This window comes from Podarcis cretensis (assembly GCF_951804945.1).
Source record: "Podarcis cretensis genome assembly, chromosome: 8".
Classification (NCBI taxonomy): domain Eukaryota; kingdom Metazoa; phylum Chordata; class Lepidosauria; order Squamata; family Lacertidae; genus Podarcis; species Podarcis cretensis.
In genome coordinates this window covers 84,344,898-84,361,343 of record NC_137177.1, presented here as the reverse complement: position 1 = coordinate 84,361,343, position 16,446 = coordinate 84,344,898, and the positions used below count along the sequence as shown (strand labels likewise).

At 48.3% G+C, this 16,446-nt stretch overlaps 1 protein-coding gene across 3 annotated transcripts in view; it reads right to left on the bottom strand.

Annotated features, from left to right (window-relative positions):
* Positions 1 to 2,807, bottom strand: part of CMKLR1 (chemerin chemokine-like receptor 1) — a 33,800-nt gene extending 30,993 nt beyond the window's left edge. For 2 of the 3 annotated variants that reach the window (XM_079987183.1, XM_079987184.1), the window contains exon 1: positions 2,320 to 2,804. The gene's annotated coding sequence lies outside the window, so the exon portion shown is untranslated. Of the gene's footprint in view, positions 1 to 2,319 lie in introns of all 3 variants that reach the window. The other variant, XM_079987185.1, reaches the window with a different exon arrangement.
* Between the last annotated feature and the right edge of the window lie 13,639 nt (positions 2,808 to 16,446).

Here is a 16,446-nt window from a genome sequence, read left to right as displayed (position 1 = left end):
AAGAAATAAAAACGCCCTCGTGATTTCTGCATTGTAGAGGGTTGGACTAGATGAGCCCTGGGGTCCCTTCTAACTCTACAATTCTATGGTTCTATGAAACACAGGTATGCACGCTCACATACATGGGTATGCACACTAATTCCCCACCCCATCACACAATAGTGGTTGGGCGGAGGGGGGAATAAATTTAAAAGCTGCCTTGGGAAATTTTATTTATTTATTTATTTATTTAGACATACATACATACATACATACATACATACATACATAGAGATGCGGATGGCGCTGTGGGTTAAACCACAGAGCCTAGGACTTGCCGATCAAAAGGTCGGCGGTTCGAATCCCTGTGACGGGATGAGCTCCCGTTGCTCAGTCCCTGCTCCTGCCAACCTAGCAGTTCGAAAGCACATCAAAGTGCAAGTAGATAAATAGGTACCACTCTGGCAGGAAGGTAAATGGCATTTCCATGTCCTGCTCTGGTTCGCCAGAAGCGGCTTAGCCATGCTGGCCACATGACCCGGAAGCTGTACGCCGGCACCCTCGGCCAATAAAGCGAGATGAACGCTGCAACCCCAGAGTCAGCCACGACTGGACCTAATGGTCAGGGGTCCCTTTACCTTTACCTTTACATACATACATACATACATACATACCCCACCCAACTGGCTGGGTTTCCCCAGCAACTCTGAGCAGCTCCCAACAGAATATTAAAAACAGAATAAAACAGGCAAAGGCAAACTCTGCCCTCCTGATGTTTTGGGACTACAATTCCCATCATCCCTGACCACTGGTCCTGTTATCTAGAGTCATGGGAGTTGTAGTCCCAAAACATCTGGAGGGCCAAGTTTGCCTATGCCTGGAATAAAACATCAGTCATTAAAAACTTCCCTAAACAGGGCTCCCTTCAGATGTCTTCTAAAAGTCAGATAGTTGTTTATTTCCTTGACATCTGGTGGGAGGGCGTTCCACAGGGTGGGCATCGCCACTAAGAAGGCCCTGTGCCTGGTTCCCTATAACCTCACTTCTCACAACGAGGGAGCCGCCAGAAGGCCTCAGCACTGGGCCTCAGTGTCCGGGCAGAACAATGGGGGTGGAGACGCTCCTTCAGGTCTACTGGGCCAGGATTCATTCAATAATAAATTCAAACATCAGGAAAGCCCTTCTGGATCACTCCAAGTCCATATCTAGTCCCATAATGGCTGTTCAAGGGACCAATGGAAGCCCCAAAGTAAGGCTTGAAGTTAGCTGACATTGAGGCTTCTTTATTTAAAGATAAGTTTCTAGTCCTTAAGGTGGGGAAAGTTTACTTAGAAGTGTGTCAACAATTCCTTTGGACATCTCAGGAGAAGCCCATGAGTGACTGCATAAGATTCCCAGTGATTTCGGGGCAGGGGTGGAGCTCGTAGCACTTTGCTCATATCTAACAAGTTAAAGAAGGTAAACGAGTAATATATATATTTAAATAAATGGCAGAAGGTGGACTAAATGACCTATTGGTGCTCCCAGTTCTGTGATTCTCTGTTGCGAAAGCAGCTCCGAAGCCAGGCACTCTGGACCCTGGTGGAAAACGCCTTCGCAACACCTGCTTGTCTCAGCTTTCAGTAGGGAAATGGTTTTGGATTACACAGCGCAGTGAAGTCACTCTGCGTCTCTGTGGTGCGCACACCCCTTCCAGAGGTTTATTGCCGATTAAACTATTTCACAACCACACAGAACTTCAGAACAGGAGAAAATGTGCTTGCTTGGCGTTTGAAGTTCAGCTCTGCAGAAAGCGGGGGCAGAAAAGGGGAACCGAATCCAAGGCGAACAGATGTCAGGGCAGGAATGCTAAAGCATCATCTACGTTGCCGGGGGGCGGGGGGACTCCCCTAGATTCTCCTCTGCAAAGCCGGGTGGCAAATCTTTTTCTGGCCACATTTTATTTCAACATCTACACCTGGCTTCCAGCGCATTTTTAACAGCAGACCACATTTGATGGTATCAGCTAACTATTTGAAATGGCATTGAGTCAAATATTCTGTGCTAACTTCATTTGCACAACCAATCAGGAAACATGCCTTTTTAAATACCAGAATTCAATTCTGAAACCCAAATCTATATATTTGGCAGGGGGAGAATACAAACCCAAGACTGAGATGGCCTCGTTTCAAACATCCATTCTCTTTCTTCCCATCTGAGGAAAACTGGCCTTGCCGAACTGACAGAACAACTAAGCACTTCCAGAGGGCTCTCTTTCGAACCAGCCCCTCAAATTCTGCAAGTTTTAGCTGACTCTAAACAAAGTTTGCTAGATGAAAGCAAAACAGGAGATGGAAATACCTTTGGGATTAGTTGAATTTTCCACCGCTTCTGCCTCGTAGCTCACACTTTTCTTCCCCACGAGAAAGAGAAGCTGCACCGATCTCTCCAAACTGTTGCATCAAGGCAGAGAGGAACATTTCCAAGTTCTTTCCAAGGAGCTGGTAACAGAGAAAGTCCTTCAGCAGAGGCGATGCCCTTTGCACATGGTCAGGAAGTGTTTGGGACTCCTCTTCATCCTCAGAAGTGGCTGCTCCCAGGGCACACAGATCCTCTAAACTGAAGTCAATGAAGGCACAACGTGCGCATTTCATCTCCCTTTTAAAGAACGGAGGAAGAGAAAAAGACGAAAGGAAACAAACAAGCCCCACCAGAATATCAGGATGAGAAATTTGGCAGGGATCCCTTCCCTTAAATCAGCAGCTGGAAGGAGAGGGTGTAACCCACTGACCTAGGAAAGCTGGCAAACAGCCTGTTGGAGAGCAATAGGCTAATAAGGGCTGGAAGTGGGAAGAACCCATTGCCAGACTTTTCTCCTTTTTTTTTTTTTTTTTTTTTAGCACACCGGGATTTTGCTCGGGGCACCGTTCAGAAAAATCAAAGGAACTAAGGTCTTTGGAAGAGAGGCTGGCCTGTTTTATCTGATGAAGGTTCAACAGGCTGCACTCCGCAGGTGGGGACAGCACTGGAGGGGAGGAGGGGCTATTCAGGTTAAAGGGGTTTCCATACAAGAGTTAGAACATAAGAACATAAGTTTGCTGATCAGGCCAAATGCCCATCCTGAACTCACAGTGACCAGCAAGATACCTCAATGGACACAAAAGTTGTTGAGTTTGTCTGTTTTGGCAAAATCACAGCTATGTCCAGACGTGTGACAACCCTGCCTCTCTCCTCCTGAAGCTTCCAACAATTGGTATTCAGAAACATTACTCATATCCTCCAACATTTCCACAATAAAAATGTTGTTTAGTTGTGTCCGACTCTTTGTGACTGGACCAGAGCACGCCAGGCACTCCTGTCTTCCACTGCCTCCCGCAGTTTGGTCAAACCCATGCTGGTAGCTTCGAGAACACTGTCCCACCATCTCATCCTCTGTCGTCCCCTTCTCCTTGTGCCCTCCATCTTTCCCAACATCAGGGTCTTTTCCAGGGAGTCTTCTCTTCTCATGAGGTGGCCAAAGTACTGGAGCCTCAGCTTCAGGATCTGTCCTTCCAGTGAGCACTCATTGCTGATTTCCTTCAGAATGGAGAGGTTTGTTCTTCTTGCAGTCCATGGGACTCTCAAGAGTCTCCTCCAGCACCATAATTCAAAAGCATCAATTCTTCAGCGATCAGCTTCTTTATGGTCCAGCTCTCACTTCCATACATCACGACTGGGAAAACCATAGCTTTAACTTGATGGACCTTTGTTGAAAAAAAAATAGGGACGTCCTATTTCATAGTTGTTGTAATTGTTGTTGTTGTTATTTTACAATTAGACCCTGCCCATCTGACTGGGTTGCCCCAGCCACTCTGGGTGGCTTCCAACATACAGTGGTACCTCGGGTTACATACGCTTCAGGTTACAGACTCCGCTAACCCAGAAATAGTGCTTCAGGTTAAGAACTTTGCTTCAGGATGAGAACAGAAATCGTGCTCCGGCGGCAAGGCGGCAGCAGGAGGCCACATTAGCTAAAGTGGTGCTTAAGGTTAAGAACAGTTTCAGGTTAAGTACGGACCTCCGGAACGAAATAAGTACTTAACCCGAGGTACCACTGTACATATAAACATTAAACATTTTTTTTTAAAAAAAAAAAAACCTTCCCTATACAGGGCTGCCTTCAGACAGCTTCTAAAGGTTGCATATGGTTCGGGGGTCTCATAACACCATACCCCTCAATGAAAATAGGGGTGCCCAAAATTCCTACAATGAAAATAGGGGCATCTTAAGGAAAAGTGGGACATTCTGGGATTTAACCAAAAACTGGGACGGCTTCTGTAAATAGGGACACTGAGAGAGGTCTGCATTACTGCCTGTGGAGGCAGAGAATAGCCATTTGGCTCGTAACCATTGTTAGCCTGATCGTCCATGAATTATAAGGACATGAGAAGGACCCATCTAGCCTAGGGTTACCAGACGTCCCCGGTTCCCGGCGGACAGTCCCCGGATTTGCAAATCTGTCCCCGGACAAATTCCGTCCCCAGAATGTCTCCAGATTTGCAAATCTTCCCCGTGAAACATGGCAGCAGCAGCCTCAGCAGCCCGGAGCCAGCCTGTTAGCGCTGCTAGCTGCCATGGCGCCTGCCATTTTCCCTGCGCTACGGCAGTGAGCATCTCCTGAAGCCAGCCAGAGCCAACTGCACTACCAGGCTGGTACCTCCTGGGCAACGGCCGCCCGCCCATGACTCCTGAGCCTCCCCATATCTGTAAAAACAAAGGGGGGAAGGAGATCAGGGGAGGCTCGGGAGTCATGGGTGGGCGGTGTGCCATTGCCCAATTTTTTAAAAAACTGAGCATTTATGTTTCACAGGGTGCGAAAGAAGGGCTTTGCACCTTTTTCACAGGGTGCGAAAGAAGGGCTTTGCATGTGTGCTTGGGCCCAGGGTCTTTTGCCTCACCATCCCCACTACTGACTCCCTGTTGCTACTCAGCTTCCCAAAAAAAAGAGGTGTCCCCGGATTCATTGAAAAAAATCTGGTAACCATAATCTAGCCCAGCTTCCTGTTCTCATGGTGGCCAGACAGATACCGTATTTTTCGCACCATAGGGCGCACCGGACCATAGGGCGCACCTAGTTTTGGGAGGCGGAAAACTAGAAATAATTATTCTGAACCCCAGAAGCCAGAACAGCAAGAGGGATCTGGCTTCTGGGATACCATGTGGCTGTTCTGGCTTCTGGGATAACCGCGCCAAGCCTCTTCAGGGCAGCGGGATGAAGGTTCCCCCTGCCCAAAGAGGCTGTGCAGGGCTAAAGCGGAAGCCAGGACAGGCACGTCGCTGAAGGGGTGCTGCGCCTTCTCTCTCTCTGCGCAGCACCTCTCCTGTGAAGGAGAGGTGCTGCGCAAAGAGGGAGAAGGCGCATCGCCCCTTTAGCAAAGCTGGAGGCCTCCGGCTTCCAGGTCAGGTGCGTCGCCGCGAAGCCAAGGAGCCTACATTCGCTCCATAGGACGCACACACATTTCTCCTTCATTTTTGGATGGGAAAAAGTGCGTCCTATAGAGCGAAAAATACGGTACCTCTTTTTGGGAAGACCACAAGCTGGATCTGAGCACAGCAGTGGCCCTCTCCCTGGTCCTGCTCACATCAACTGGCCTTCAGAGGCACAGACTGCAGAGCAACCTTCTGCGCTGAGAGAGCTGTGACCTTTCCCCAGATGAACAGCCAGACATCCCGGCAGCAGCTGGGCCGCGAACCTCCCTCGAAACAGGCACCCACCCACTCGCACCGATGGATCTCATTTGCCTCTTTCGCAAGCCCTTTCTGGTTTGCTCTGGCACCTGGTGGAAATTGTCCTCTGGGCTGCCAGGATGTCCCCTATTCCAGGAAGCGGGTGGGCAATGCCGGATGAGGCCAGAGAAGCTGGGGTTGGGCGGGGGGAGGGGAAGATGTTAAGGGTGCCTGGCCTTATTGTTTTGCTCTCCCCTCCCACCAGCCGGTTTGCAAAATAAGCAGCCCTAAGCAAAAGTTATTTGATTTGCGCAACGCACACTGCCTCGGGCGTCTTCCGAGGTGCAGATTTAATCGAGATAAATAATGCATTGTTTACGGGGGCGATGATGCCCCAAAATGCTCACGAGGTGGTTTTTCTGCCTGCCTCTTCCACAATCGCTTTGACAGCGAGTCCTGGGATGTTTTGTGTCCCTGCCAACTTTCGCTAGAGAGACAATTTCTGCCCCCAGATCTTAGTTAGGGACTGTGCTTCGCAGTGCTTCAGGAATCCACCTGTACCTTCGCGACAGAAGCGACACTGGCAGCAACTTCCATCTCCCCCCTCAGATAATAATAATAATAATAGTAATAATAATAATGGGGACGCGGGTGGCGGTGTGGGTTAAACCACAGAGCCTAGGACTTGCCGATCAGAAGGTTGGCGATTCGAATCCCCGCGACGGGGTGAGCTCCCGTTGCTTGGTCCCTGCTCCTGCCAACCTAGCAGTTCGAAAGCACCTCAAAGTGCAAGTAGATAAATAGGTACCACTCCGGCAGGAAGGTAAACTGTGTTTCCGTGTGCTGCTCTGGTTTGCCAGAAGCGGATTAGTCATGCTGGCCACATGACCCGGAAGCTGTCTGCGGACAAACGCCAGCTCCCTTGGCCAGTAAAGCGAGATGAGCACCGCAACCCCAGAGTCTGTCACAACTGGACCTAATGGTCAGGGGTCCCTTTACCAATAATAATAATAATAATAATAATAATAATAATAATAATTTATTATTTATACTCCGCCCATCTGGCTGAGTTTCCCCAGCCACTATGGGAGGCTCCCAACAGAATATTAAAAACACGATAAAACGTCAAACATTAAAAACTTCACTAAACAGGGCTGCCTTCAGATGCCATTGAAAAGTCAGTTAGTTGCTTATTTCCTTGACATCTGATGGGAGGGCGTTCCACAGGGTGGGTGCCACCACCAAGAAGGCCCTCTGCCTGGTTCCCTGTAACCTCACTTCTTGAAATGAGGGAACTGCCAGAAGGCCCTCGGCACTGGATCTCAGTGTCCGGGCTGAACGATGGGGGTGGAGACGCTCCTTCAGGTATACAGATCTATTTGCATGCTTAACTACCAACGCACCAAAGGGAGAGGCAGCGACTGTCCCAGTCAACAGGCCTAGAAGCAAGAAGGTGTGTGATTAATGTGGGTGAGAAACTCTTTATCATCGGTACAGTATTTAATGATATGGTGGCGGCGGTTGTTTTTCTGAACCAAAACAGCTCTCCGGGCAGCAAAAATGAGGTCTGGATCTTACTGGGGCAGCAGAAGGAGTCTTCCCAAAATGGCCACCACTTGTTTTTACCCAGATCTCCCCTCAGAACAATGCTAGGTCACAATGTAGCTTCATTCATGAGGCCATGGCAGGGGATTAAAATGGAGGCCTGCCATTATTGCTTGAAACTGGAGCAACAGCGAAAGAAAAAGAAAGAGAAGTGAAAGAAAGAGCAAAAAATTATAGGCCTGCTTTTGTCTGCTTCTCACCCTCAATTCAGGTGGAAGTTCCTTGAGAACTGTCAGTCCAGCCCTAATGATATAATGGGCACCAATTGCAGAATTCCGCTGTTCTGCATGCAGAATTTTGGTGCATTAGAAAGACAGTGTTGTCTTGTCTTTTTTTTCCCTCTTTTGATTTTTTTTTTACTTCGTAGTTTTGTTATTTCTTTATTCCCCCCCCCTCTTTTTTCTTCCTTTAGAATTTTTCTATTCTCTACATAATTTTATTTTTCTTCATATGTGAAGAGATAGCATATAATGTTTGTATAGATATGTAAATTTTATATCAATAAAGAAAAATATTAAGAAAAAGAAAAAGAAAGACAGTGTTTTTTCTAAAAAAAATGTTTAGGGGTACTTTCATTTTGACTCAAGAAAATCCCTATTTTATAGTTCAAATCGGGGGGGGGGGGGGAATACAGTAAATGGACAAAAGTAGAAAGATTCACAAAATGTTTAGGGGTATGCGTACCCCCAAAAACAAAGTACTGGGTACAATACTGTTAAGTTGTGGGTGAACATATCAGACGACACAGCGATTCTTCAAAGAGCTCTTGTTTATTCACAGAACAGAACAGAACTGAAGGGTTCAGCCAGCCTGCTTATATAGAGCTCCACTAGAACATAACAGTAACCACTTTCTGTAACTATCCAATCACTGAACGTCACTTTCAATCCCTTATTTGCATATGTGGACCTGAGTGAAAACTATCTACAGTATCCCCCTGCTGGCCCAGGGTGAGAACTTCAGTACATAACAAATACATTCCGTGGCAGCCGTGGGCAGGCCCAGTGAGGGCCAGACCCTCAAGATTAAAGGGGGCAGTTTTCCAGCCCCGTCCCAATATTGGGGGGGGGGGGGCTATGTCTGTCATCACGCCTTCCCCTGAACAGCTGCCCCAGGAGAGCCAATGCCCTCAGCCGCACCATCAATTATAAAATGTAAAATATAAAATATATAAAAATATATTAAAAATATTTAAAAATATATAAATAATTTCATAAAACATTATAGACTGCTTCGCTGTAAAACAACAATATAACCCTCCAAGGGTCTTCCAAAAACGATATATAAATAAGCAGTGCTTTTCTTCCCTAGAAAATTATGTGCCAGTACTCATCATGAAGCTGTTACAGTAAGCGCCACACTTTTTAACAACAACAAAAACGGGCCGACGCTGTGTACCCCCTGGAGAAAAAGGCACTGTCAATAAGGAGAATTAACAGGTTAAAACTTGCATCAGCTTTCTAAACATACAGGTAAAGTAAAGGTAAAGGGACCCCTGACCGTTAGGTCCAGTCGTGGCTGACTCTGGGGTTGTGACGCTCATCTCGCTTTATTGGCCGAGGGAGCCGGCGTACAGCTTCCGGGTCATGTGGCCAGCAGGACTCAGCCACTTCTGGCGAACCAGAGCAGCGCACGGAAACGCCGTTTACCTTCCCACCGGAGCGGCACCTATTTATCTACTTGCACTTTGATGTGCTTTTGAACTGCTAGGTTGGCAGGAGCTGGGACCGAGCAATGGGAGCTCACCCCGTCGCGGGGATTCGAACTGCCGACCTTCTGATCGGCAAGTCCTAGGCTCTGTGGTTTAACCCACAGCCTCTAAACAAGGAGTTTTTCAGCAGAGGCAAAAAAGAGCAAAGGCCTGGTGTCAAGAAGCAGGGAGTTCCAAAGGGTAGATGCTGCCAAACTAAAGAGTGTTTACAAATGTGGACTGGGCGTTACGTGCCACCTATAACAGGGCCAGTTCCACTGAACACAGTTCCCACTCTGAGCCCTGGGGCACACGACATCACTACCCTTTAAAGCAGGGGTCAGAAAACTTTTTCAGCAGGGGGCCGGTCCACTGTCCCTCAGACCTTGTGGGGGGCCGAAAAATTTATTATTATTATTTTGAAAAAAAATAATAATGAATGAATTCCTATGCCCCACAAATAACCCAGAGATGCATTTTCAATAAAAGCACACATTCTACTCATGTAAAAACACGCTGACTCCCGGACCATCCATGGGCCAGATTTAGAAGACGATTGGGCCGGATCCGGCCCCCAGGCCTTAGTTTGCCTACCCATGCTTGAAAGTATTTCTTGCTCGGACAAGCTTTCCCCCCTTTCTCTGAAGGCATCAAAAGCAGAAGTAAAGTGATATCCATCTCCAAAGCCCGTGACTCATATCCTTCCTTCTTCCTTGACTTTTAAGCACCATTCCACTTGCCCTCCTTTTGCAAGGAGGTGACCTTATCCCCTCCTCTTCCTGCAAGCTTGAGCCAGAAGATGCAACCCGGAGCCGGATTTATGTATGAGCTAAACAAGCTATAGCTTAGGGCCCCACTCTCTTGGGGGCCCCCAAAAAAATTAAAGGAAAAAAACCTGGATGTACATTCCCAAAAAAATAAGATAAAAAACAAATAAAATAAAACCTACATACAGCAATGTTGTTTAGGCGCCTATGGTGTAAGTCAGGCACCCCCAAACTCTGCCCTCCAGATGTTTTGGGACTACAACTCCCATCATCCCTGGCCCTGTTAGCTAGGGATGATGGGAGTTGTAGTCCCAAAACATCTGGAGGGCCAAGTTTGGGGATTCCTGGTGTAAGTAATGGGGCCTGCCTGCTAGCCTGCTCCCTAAATTATCACTGGTTTGCTCATTTCTATATATAGGGTGCCTACATTCTGCTATTTATAATTATTAGTAGTTTGCATCATCTATTGGCACCTATTATTATTTCGTGTTACAGCAAGTTTCTAGAGACTAGATTATGAGTCTTTGTAAATTGCGTTTCTAAAAGAACTTTTGTTCTTGCCAAATGCCAATGTGTTTGCATTATTTAGTTTGTTATGAACAAAAAATCACTTTTAAGTTAGAACTTAATAATTATTTCACTATTAATATACTTCTTCTTAATTGTATTTAGCTCATTCACTTAGAACAGGCATGTCCAAAGTCCATTTTGGGGGCCTAATCTGGCCCACTGCTCAATTTAATCTGGCAGTATATGTCTTGGGATAAAATCCTAAAAAAAATTGTAAAATTGTAAAAGAAGTTCAACAACTTCATCAATCCTAAAAAAAAAAGCTCAGCAACTTTGGTCGGCCCTCACACATGTTCACTTCATCAAATCTGGCCCTCTTTGAAAAAGGTTTGGGCATCCCTGACTTAGAACAGACCACTAATGCCACTTTGTTGTTGCATAGAAATCCTTGTTACTTTAAGCTTATCAATACAGCTCCAAAAAAGGGGGGGGGGAGCTTCAAATATACATCGTTATTTCTTAGTGATAATTTCATCTTTTAAAAAATTCTTTTTGAGGTGTTTTGCAATCATACATTTTATGGGACAAATAAATAAATAAACCTCGCCTAAAGCTATGGTTTTCCCAGTAGTGATGTATGGAAGTGAGAGCTGGACCATAAAGAAGGCTGATCGCCGAAGAATGGATGCTTTTGAATTATGCTGCTGGAGGAGACTCTTGAGAGTCCCATGGACTGCAAGAAGATCAAACCTCTCCATTCTGAAGGAAATCAGCCCTGAGTGCTCACTGGAAGGACAGATCCTGAAGCTGAGGCTCCAATACTTTGGCCACCTCATGAGAAGAGAAGACTCCCTGGAAAAGACCCTGATGTTGGGAAAGATGGAGGGCACAAGGAGAAGGGGACGACAGAGGACGAGATGGTGGGACAGTGTTCTTGAAGCTACTAGCATGAGTTTGACCAAACTGCAGGAGGCAGTGGAAGACAGGAGTGCCTGGCGTGCTCTGGTCCATGGGGTCACAAAGAGTCGGACACGACCAAACGACTAAACAACAACAGAGAGACCACTGGGGATTGGACTTGGGAACTTTTGCCGGCTCCTGAGCTACAGCCCTTCCTAAAATCAGAGTTGTTGTTGTTGTTGTTGTTGCTGCTGCTGCTGCTGTTATGTCTTTTGAAAGAATGCAAGAGTCCACTTATGGTTTTCAAGCAAACCATAGCAGCCCCGCCGCTTCATAGCAAGCGACAAGTTCCCGATGCAAGACATGAATCAGAGCTAGAGCCTATTAAAACTCAGATGGTTTAAAAATTATGTGTGGTCCGTTCTGCAATAAATGTTGATTTGAAGGCCCAGGCGGCCCGACATTTTTAGAAAAAAGGATAGTGCTATTTGCCTCTTCCAAAAAAACACAACCTACTATGGATTGTTGTAGATAAATAATTAGATGCAAGGTAAATAAAGATAAGAAATTGGAAACTTGAGGGGGCGGGGGGAAGTCAATCAATTAGAATATGGGTATGTTATGTTATTGAAATTGGTTTTTATTGAGAATATATATATATATACACAGGAAGAGCAGGTTATACATCCTCAAAGGGCTTTATAGTTGCATGTAAATGGCTGTGCTTTTCATTTGTTAGGAGAACAAACCCTCTTCAATCCTCACCTCAAAAAGGGTATTGCAGAATTGGGGGGAAATCCAGAAAAGGCAACCAAAATGATCAGGGGTTGGAGTGATTCCCCAGTGAGGAAAAGCTGTCCTTTCCCAAATTCTGGAGAGAGGAAAAACACCCAACCTCACAGAGAAGGAGCAAGGAGGATTTCCCATTTGTTGAGAAGGGACAATTCTCCCCCCAAAGAATCCATGTTATTTTAAAAGCTGTGCCACGTTAGTTTTGACATTTGAAGGCCTGCTGCTCCCATCACATCGCATTAGGGTGACAGGACCAGATACATTGTCACCTCAGGTAACATGGCCGGAGTTAGCCAAGTGTGTTGTGAAGGGAGGGAGGCTGGTGAGTCGTGGGGAGAGCAGAGGAAGGACACTGTCTCAGTGGACAGCCGTTCTGCCCCACAATGTATTGCCAAGAGGACCAGCCACATTAGACCAAGGCCAAATTTGCTGGCTGCTCTGTCTGAGGTACCTCAGGTTACATACGCTTCAGGTTACAGACTCCACTAACCCAGAAATATTACCTCAGGTTAAGAACTTTGCTTCAGGATGAGAACTGAAATCGTGCTCCGGCAGCGCAGCGGCAGCAGGAGGCCCCATTAGCTAAAGTGGTGCTTCAGGTTAAGAACAGTTTCAGGTTAAGAACGGACCTCCGGAACGAATTAAGTACTTAACCCAAGGTACCACTGGAATTGAGCAGAAAGTCCTGTCCTGTTGACCAAAAGAGATCAACATAGATAGATGATCAGGGGTCAGCAAACTTTTTCAGCAGGGGACAGGTCCACTGTCCCTCAGACCTTGTGGGGGGCTGGACTATATTTTTTGTGGGGGGGAATGAACGAATTCCTATGCCCCACAAATAACCCAGAGATGCATTTTAAATAAAAGGACACATTCTATCTACTCATGTAAAAACATGCTGATTCCCGGACTGTCTGCGAGCGAGCCTGAGAAGGCGAGTGGGCCGGATCTGACCCCTGGGCCTTAGTTTGACTACCCATGTGATAGATAGATAGATAGATAGATAGATAGATAGATAGATAGTGTAATGGGATAAGGGGTTGCTTGTGCGTAAGTGCAGAACCGCTCCAAATTGAGTAGTTGGCTTAAAACTTTCCCTAACCGGACAGCTGTTTTCCCCTCCTTCTTCCGAACTTCGCCAGCGTTTGAAATCCCACGCGCACGCGCGCCTCCGATCTCCATTGGCTCCACTGGCGGGGAAGGTTGCTCTGGTATTTCAGGAATGCGGATGTCATTCCAACGCTCTCCTCTGCCTTCCCGCTTCTCTAGAGCCCGTGCTTCCTGTCGCGCTCCAATCGCAAGCGCAGCTTTGGTCAGCTGATCCATCAACTGCGGGCGGGGCACGCGGGAAAGTTTGTCCTTCACCACGGGTGCTAGGCCTTCCTCAAATAACATCTGAATCGGTTCCGAAGCCAGTTCCCACCCAAGTCGATGTATGAGCATAGCAAACCGTGACCAGTACTCTCTGACTGATTGGTTCCCTTGTTTGCACGCCAATAACTGCCTGCGCACAACACTCTGCTCAATTTGGCTGGAAAACATCAAATCCATGGATGTAAAAAACTTCCTCAAGTCCTTTAAGGCAGCATTCTCAGATGCCATCAGTGGTCTAACCCAGTGTTTCCCAACCTTGTGCCTCCAGCTGTTTTTGGACTACAATTCCCATCATCCCTTGCCACTGGTCTTGCTAGTCAGGGATGATGGGAGTCGTAGTTCAAAAACAGCTGGAGGCACAAGGTTGGGAAACACTGGTCTAACCCAATCCCTGGCGCCGCCTTCAAGATGCCCGATCACAAAGGCAACTCTCGCCCCATCGTCCACAAAGTCATCATACTGCAGGTCCAGTGCATACTGCACCTCTGTCTTAAATGCCTGGTAGTCCTTCGGATCGCCCCCGAACTTATGCACCAGTCCCGGTACCTTACTTGCAATGGGGGTGGGTTTCCCCTGTGCATCCTGAGTCCGCCTTTCATCGAGCCGCGCCGCTAGTAGAACCAGCTGTTGTTCCAAATCTCTGTTTCTCTCCTCCAGAGTTGGTCCTCCCCTGGCTCCCTCTCCGGCGCCCGCTCCCTCGGTCTTGCTCATGATGCCCCCTCCGCACAAACAACGTCGAGGACTGACGGATTGCTGTAATGGGATAAGGGGTTGCTTGTGCGTAAGCGCAGAACCGCTCCAAACTGAGTAGTTGGCTTAAAACTTTCCCTAACCGGACAGCCCTTACTTCGTAGCTGTCTTAATCACTGGCAGAATCCGTCAGTGGGCGTTTCCTGAATTTCTTCCAACATAAAAGCTCCTTGACAGAGAGTCTCCGCCTAGATTCCCTGCGCAAAAGCTTTCTGTGCAGAGTGGGCGTCCCAAGGGGAGGTCCTGAGCTCTCTCCACTGGTCTCGCTGGAAGCGTCCCTGAGCCTTCCCTCCGACGCCCCCTCCTCCTCTCCTTCCTCAGCGGAAGCTCTCCCTCTCTCCCTGCTGGTTCCCTCTCCAGCATCTGGGAGCCTTGCCACCACCCTAGGCTCCGATGGCAGTTCCCTGACATCCACCTCCCCTCCAGGACCCCCCTCACCCCCGGTCCGCCCCCTTTCCTTGGCCGGTGATGCTGGGAACCCCCTGAAGGAACCTTCCCCATCTTCTGATGACTCGAACACTGCTCTCCACCTACTACTACCTCTTCCCACTGGAGCATCTTCCCAATCCGATTCCATTCCCTCAGAAACGTCTCCTCCCTCCCCCTCGGAGGCCGGAAACCCCGCAAAATCCTCTTCGTCATCTGTGGTGCCAAATTGCTCCTCCCAGAACCTCGCTAGTGGTCTGGGCTTCCTTGGGAACCTGCGGTGAAACTCTTCAAGGAGAAACTCATCCTTGATGGTTTCCGCTGGCATCCATGCATTTTCCGACTCAGACTCCCCCTCCCAAGCCACCAGATACTCCACCTGTCTTCCCTTCCACCTTGAATCTAGTATCTCCGCTGCGTGATTGCTGCGCTCCCTCTCTTCCACCTGTGGGTGTGCGGGAACCTCTCCCTCTCGCCCCTGAAATCCCCGCCCTTCCCTGTATGGTGAGAGTAATGACCTATGGAATACCGGGTGTAGTTTCATGTTGTCAGGCAATTTGAGCCTAAAGGCCACCGGGTTCACCTGCTGTGTTACCTCGAAGGGTCCCAGTCACTTTGGCCTTAATTTCTTGCAACCTCCCTTGAACGGTAACCCTTGGGTTGACAACCACACCCGGTCCCCAACCCTTATGGTCTCTCCTTCCCTCCTGCTCCTATCTGCCTGCCTTTTGTACACTTCCTTGGCCCTCTCCAAATTCATCTTAAGCTGTTGGTGCAGGGCTTCCATTTCTTCCACAAACTGTTCCGCCGTTGGTACACTCCATCTCTCCTCCCCTCCCCCTGGGAAGGCCCTGGGGTGACACGCATAATTGGCCATGAACCGACTCATTCCCGTGGACACATGCTCCGCGTTATGGTAGGCAAATTCAGCCAGAGCTAATTTCTCTACCCAGTCATTCTCCCTCTCGCTGACGTAGCACCGTAAGTATTGTTGGAGTATACTGTTCGCTCTTTCCGCCTGCCCGTTGGTTTCTGGGTGCCTGGCCGTCGAGAAATTCACCTCGACGTGTAGTAAGCTCATGAGCTTCCTCCAGAACCTGGAAGTGAATGGTTTCCTCTGTCAGATAAAACCCTCAAGGGGGCACCATGCAGCCTGAAAATGTGTTCCACAAGCAGCTTGGCGGTTTCCTCCGCCGTCACCGCATGCGAGCAAGCAATGAAATGGCACATCTTAGTTAACAAGTCGACTACTACCATGACGGCCGTTTTGCCCCTTGACTTGGGCAAATCGGTCATAAAATCTATGGACACTGCCTCCCATGGTCTCTCTGGTGTGGGTAATGGTTCCAGTAACCCCGCGGGTGCTGCCCTCTCCCCTTTGGCCCGCTGGCAGCAGTCACACCCCCTTATATATTCTCGTACATCTTCCCTCACCTTTGGCCACCAGAACTGCCTGGTGACTAGCAACATGGTTTTGTGTTGACCAAAATGTCCTGCCGTGGGGCTGTCGTGTAATTGTTTGAGTACTCTACTCCTCAAGTTCCTCTCTGGTATATACAATGCTCCCCTGTAATACAGTGCCCCATCCTTTTCCTCAAAACCCCCCGGGTTTCCTCCTGCTCCCCTAAGCTCCCTGATCTTGTTTTGGGCGTACTCGTCGTCTGCCGTCCCCTCTGCAAGCTCTCGTCGCCCTACCAGCACTCCCACACACACCCATCGGTCCTCGGGTATCACATGTCGCTCTTCCGGCGCTCCCTCTCCTTCTAGGTACTCTGGCTTCCGGGAGAGGGCGTCTGCTCTGACGTTCCCCACCCCCCGGTACGTACCGAATCTCAAAAAGGAACTTGGAAAACTCCTGAGCCCACCACACCTGTCTCTGGTTGAGTACCCGTGCTGTCCTCCAGTATTCCAGGTTCTTATGGTCCGTGCACACCTGGATCTTGTGCTGCGCCCCTATTAGCAAATGTC